Genomic DNA, 6,163 nt, shown 5'->3' with positions numbered 1-6,163 from the left:
TCAGCCATCTCAGCACCCTGGAACCCCCCGGGTGGCACAGGGCTGGATGGGGCTTTCGTATAGCAGGGACGGTGCTGCCTCTCGCTTCGCTCGCTGTCCGCCGCTCGCCGCTCGCTCGCGCAGCCAAAAATGGCCAGTTTTGGCCCGTTTTTGGGCCGTTTTGGCCAGTTTTTGGCCTGTTCTTGCGTCGCGCGGTGACCGTCGTGAGCGGAGCAAAATGTCAGCCATCTCAGCACCCTGGAACCCCCCGGGTTGTCACGACCTTAGCTGGTTTTGCCTAAGGCGTGCGGCACCCTCGCGCGTCCGTCCGCAAAGGTCAGCCTCCCCGAAGCCTCCCATTGTCCCTTAGGACCAACAAAAGAGAGAACGGGTTGAAGAGAACGCCTCAATCGGGATCCACAAGCAAACATGTCCGAAAAACACTTCATAGACAATGCAAATTACAAACAGACTTTACAAGCTCTGAATAGTGGCACAACAAAGGGTAAAATGGTCCATTACAGACCAAAAAGCTCTCGAACGTGTCCACATGACACAACCTTTATTTACAAGCCTAAAGAGGCCACCAACCCAACTAAAATGGGACTATTAAGCCTTCGGCCGCCCCTTTACATTCTGTACAAGGCATGAACATGCCAAAAGACAACGGACAGACATAAGCATTACATCCAACATCTTGTTTAGAAGTTTGTCCGTTACATTCTCCCCCACTTATCCCTTCGACGTCCTCGTCGAAGCCTTTGTGAACACTGCAACTCTTCGCCTTTGCTGATTCTTCAATCTTCCGCTCCAGCTGCAATGCGCCTCCTGGCTCCCAGCTGCTCTCCGCTGCTGTTTCTGAGTAGTCGAACCTTTGATCCGCCATGCTGCTTCAACTCGCCAATGACTCTGACTCTGGTGTGGGGTTGGCTGAGTTGTGTTGATCCTTGTCCATTCTTGCGGATCCACCAAATGAAGGAAAAGACCATCTTTTCTGAGCCAGTCTCTCAAAATTTCCACATGCTGCTTGAACTGGGTGGATGCTTGTTGGAGCTTTAACGAGCATCGCCTCGCAAACTTCAGAAGTTTTGGGTCCTTCCTCCACAAAATCTGCTCATTGACTCTTCTTTCAGTTAGTTGTCACATCCAAGTAGGTTCGCATCACTTCCGCTTTCGATTGGCATTTCGTTGGGAAATGAAGCGGACAATCTACTCTCAGTAGCACTGATCACCGTTGGTGAGGATTTGACAACTATTGTCTTCCATTATCTTCGAAGGGTCTTTAAACTTGTGCAGAGCTCCTCTGCTGGATAGATAAGAGAACTGGGGTACTCGGTTTCGCCCATTCTCTTAAGAGTGAGAAGGCAAAGGTTACTTGACTTCGCCCGCCTCCTCGAGATTGTACTTCATGCATCGAGCTGGTTACTGGCCTTCGCCTGCTCTTTGCTCACACTTCTGAAGTACTTGAAGTGTTTGCACTCCTTGCGTTGAGTTGGCTACTGTGATTCACCTTCTCAATGCCATCGAACTTCTGGAATGCGGGAAGTTTTCACCCCAACTTGGAGTAATTCTCTGATAGATGAGGTCGCCTCTGGGATTGTACCGTCTTCTCCATCAACCCTGCCGCCTACTCCACTGAGTAGCAAAGGTACAGCACCGCGTACTGCTTGCTTCGTTCCTTGGTCGTGCACTCTTGCATGACCCGAAGTCCTTCACTTACGGCTATCTTGATGAGAAACTTGTTGACACCGGTCTTACGAAGTTTCTTGGCCTCTGCCCTTCAGCCTTGTCTCGGTACTTGGAGATTGCCTCTGCATGCTCCACCTCCTCGGCCCCTTTCACGACCAAGCGCTCTCCCTCCGTGAGAGCAAGGGATCAATGACTTGCACGGAAGTCCCGCCTCTGCGGTACCATGGCGCTGGCATGCCCATGGCCCTACTATCCGTCGCCTCGCCTCTGTATCCCTTTTCTGCATGATCAGTAGAAATGTCTCTGTGGCACTCCTCTGAGTCCACCTCCATTCTGACTGATGCTTGATTTTGGGTAGCTAAGTCCCTCTGGACTCGTCGTCGCTTCCTCGCCCCTTTCGACCCCCTGCTTCAACACCACTGTGTTCTCCAAGCAGTCCGTTTGGTCGATGGAAAGACAGACTGCAACTCCCAAGCATGGCCTCTGCCATCACATTGTAGAGTTAGCACCGATTCTGTTCTCCTTAGCTTCCTTGGTAGCAACGTTCGCTTACTCGACCTTGTCCTCTGACTTGTCGGGCTCCCTTAAGCGAATATGAGCTCTGGAGCAGTCCAACTCTCCAACTGCTTCGATCATACCTCTGCATGATCAAGTCCCTCTCATGGGACTCACTGGTACTTGCATTCGAACTTTTCCCTTGGTGGAACCCAGCCCCCATATGCTGATGACCAAGGTTTTCATCCGATGCAAAATTCGGTGCACGCCCGGAAGACCCGCCTCTGCGGTACCATGGCCTTCACTCCTTGAATCCATAGCCCTTCTTGCCGTCGTGTTGTTCACCAAAGCGGAGCTCCCAGTAGCTCCCGATCATACCTCCATATGATCTCATCCCTCACGGGACAATGTCGTGTGTGTCGCATTGCCACGAACTGTTCCACCACGATCCGCTGCACCATGTCGCCTCCTGGTGACATCTCCATTGCATTCTGATACTTGTGGAATAAACTCGAATTGTGAACCCTCCATGTGTGGCCTCTGCCAATACATCGCAGGGTCTCCTCCACCTTCGATTTTGTTCGCTCCTTTGGCAATCGACCTTCATCCACCCACTCTTGGGTCACACCTAGATGAAGCAACGCTCTAGGACAGTCCGTCGCCTAGTAGCTCCCGAAGTCCACCGACTTCACTGTAATTTGTGCACCATTGTCTGGATCCTGGGCCTCTGCCCCTACCAGCACAATCTCCACTACGCACCGCTTCCTTCATAGCAACTCGAATGGCAACACTGTGGCATATTCTTCAAGAGTACCTGCCTCTGCGTCCTCTTGCCCCGTGCTAAGGCCTTCTGTACCCAACTTCGCCTCCGCAAATTGAGTCGCCTTAGTTCCTCCATCGAATGCTCCTCCGAGATAAGGTGCATGTGCCCCGAAGCTCCCTTCGTCTTTGGCACCATGCAAGATGAGTCCGCTCTGTCAGAATGAAGGACCCAGGGAACAGCATGATTCTACTCCTGCCTCTACAAGAGTTCATGTCCTTGACCTCTGTCTAGGGAAAGCGCTGTGCCTCTGCTCCATGTTCCAACTTCTATGCTGGCTCCCTTCATGCGGCTTGGGTACTTCGCCAAGTTACACCCAAGTTGCTCCGCTCCTCGTTTTTGCATTGAGTCGATGGTGGCCGTCGCGCCCACCATTCCACGGGTCAGCCCTCCCTTGAGTCCGATCTCCATATCGACTCCAAGTGTGCCTCCATTTGAGTTGCTTTGGGTCGCTCCCCCACTTGATCTCGCAATGCATCCACCGATGCATTCTCTCAAGCGAGATCATGCGACGACTCCTCGCCGCTTGCTCAGTCCATCGAGCTTCGTGGAGTTGTTGTTTGTGAGATACTCCTCCTCAACATGTGAAGTCCGTCTCACATGATTCTCCCTCTGGAGAGCTGAGACTTATCCCTCCTGGATAACTGTCCCGTTGGAGCAACATCTCTCTTCGTTTCGGAGACCACCATCCCCTTGGACTACTCCGATCTGCTGAACAAACTGTGCATTGTTCTGCCTCTTGCAAACGCACTTGCTAGATTGCGCCTCCACGTCAATACAGCCACCGCTGCACCCCTCAAGGCCTAGCAACATGCTGAACTCGTTGCACACTTCAGCCTCCTCCGGACGTATCCTTCGCATGTCGAAGAGAAAGTTTCAATGCTCCATGGCGCCAAGTCTCAACCGCCTTGGGATGGCCACGAACAATCCATCGTCCGCATACAAGCCCATGCATGAGTACCGAATTCTTCGAGTTAGCAATTCCCCTCACCTCTGTGAGCTTTGCACAACTCTTTCGGTCGCTGAGCAACTCATTCCACTTTGCATGGTCTCGTCCTTTGCCAAGCGCCTCGCTTGCCTTGAGCACCATCAAGTAAAGTTGTCAACGTTGAGCCGTAGCTCAAACTCAGCCATCCCAACCTTTGTGCGCTCCAAATTCTTCCAAGCTTGCCTGTTCTCGTGGTGCCTCTTGCGCGAAGGGTTGGCCATTCCTCTGAATGCCAATCTCAGATGCCCGCTCCTCTGAGCGACTCTTTTCCCTACATCTCCATGCCCGTTTTCCCTCAAACGGTCGCGCGTGTGCTGACTGCCCTCAACGCAGCCCCGCTAGGTCCCCCACGTTTGCATGTCAAGTGTTTCTATGAGTGCTTGTCCCGCTCTGATACCACACTGTCACGACCTTAGCTGGTTTTGCCTAAGGCGTGCGGCACCCTCGCGCGTCCGTCCGCAAAGGTCAGCCTCCCCGAAGCCTCCCATTGTCCCTTAGGACCAACAAAAGAGAGAACGGGTTGAAGAGAACGCCTCAATCGGGATCCACAAGCAAACATGTCCGAAAAACACTTCATAGACAATGCAAATTACAAACAGACTTTACAAGCTCTGAATAGTGGCACAACAAAGGGTAAAATGGTCCATTACAGACCAAAAAGCTCTCGAACGTGTCCACATGACACAACCTTTATTTACAAGCCTAAAGAGGCCACCAACCCAACTAAAATGGGACTATTAAGCCTTCGGCCGCCCCTTTACATTCTGTACAAGGCATGAACATGCCAAAAGACAACGGACAGACATAAGCATTACATCCAACATCTTGTTTAGAAGTTTGTCCGTTACAGGGTGGCACAGGGCTGGATGGGGCTTTCGTATAGCAGGGACGGTGCTGCCTCTCGCTTCGCTCGCTGTTCGCCGCTCGCCGCTCGCTCGCGCAGCCAAAAATGGCCAGTTTTGGCCCGTTTTGGCCAGTTTTTGGCCTGTTTTTGCGTTGCGCGGTGACCATCTTGAGCGGAGCAAAATGTCAGCCATCTCAGCACCCTGGAACCCCCCGGGTGGCACAGGGCTGGATGGGGCTTTCGTATAGCAGGGACGGTGATGCCTCTCGCTTCGCTCGCTGTCCGCCGCTCGCTGCTCGCTCGCGCAGCCAAAAATGGCCAGTTTTGGCCCGTTTTTGGGCCGTTTTGGCCTGTTTTTGGGCTGTTCTTGCGTCGCGCGGTGACCGTCGTGAGCGGAGCAAAATGTCAGCCATCTCAGCACCCTGGAACCCCCCGGGTGGCACAGGGCTGGATGGGGCTTTCGTATAGCAGGGACGGTGCTGCCTCTCGCTTAGCTCGCTGTCCGCCGCTCGCCGCTCGCTCGCGCAGCCAAAAATGGCCAGTTTTGTCCCGTTTTTGGGCCGTTTTGGCCTGTTTTTGGGCTGTTCTTGCGTCGCGCGGTGACCGTCGTGAGCGGAGCAAAATGTCAGCCATCTCAGCACCCTGGAACCCCCCGGGTGGCACAGGGCTGGATGGGGCTTTCGTATAGCAGGGATGGTGCTGCCTCTCGCTTCGCTCGTTGTCCGCCGCTCGCCGCTCGCTCGCGCAGCCAAAAATGGCCAGTTTTGGCCCGTTTTTGGGCCGTTTTGGCCAGTTTTTGGCCTGTTCTTGCGTCGCGCGGTGACCGTCGTGAGCGGAGCAAAATGTCAGCCATCTCAGCACCCTGGAACCCCCTGGGTGGCACAGGGCTGGATGGGGCTTTCGTATAGCAGGGACGGTGCTGCCTCTCGCTTCGCTCGCTGTCCGCCACTCGCCGCTCGCTCGCGCAGCCAAAAATGGCCAGTTTTGGCCCGTTTTGGCCAGTTTTTGGCCTGTTTTTGCGTTGCGCGGTGACCATCTTGAGCGGAGCAAAATGTCAGCCATCTCAGCACCCTGGAACCCCCCGGGTGGCACAGGGCTGGATGGGGCTTTCGTATAGCAGGGACGGTGATGCCTCTCGCTTCGCTCGCTGTCCGCCGCTCGCTGCTCGCTCGCGCAGCCAAAAATGGCCAGTTTTGGCCCGTTTTTGGGCAGTTTTGGCCAGTTTTTGGCCTGTTCTTGCGTTGCACGGTGACCGTCGTGAGCGGAGCAAAATGACAGCCATCTCAGCACCCTGGAACCCCCCGGGTGGCACAGGGCTGGATGGGGCTTTCGTATAGCAGGGACGGTG

The sequence above is a fragment of the Musa acuminata genome, unplaced genomic scaffold, assembly GCF_036884655.1.
Source record: "Musa acuminata AAA Group cultivar baxijiao unplaced genomic scaffold, Cavendish_Baxijiao_AAA HiC_scaffold_1136, whole genome shotgun sequence".
NCBI lineage: Eukaryota > Viridiplantae > Streptophyta > Magnoliopsida > Zingiberales > Musaceae > Musa > Musa acuminata.
The sequence above is the reverse complement of the archived record's forward strand: the minus strand, read 5'-3'. Positions refer to the sequence as shown.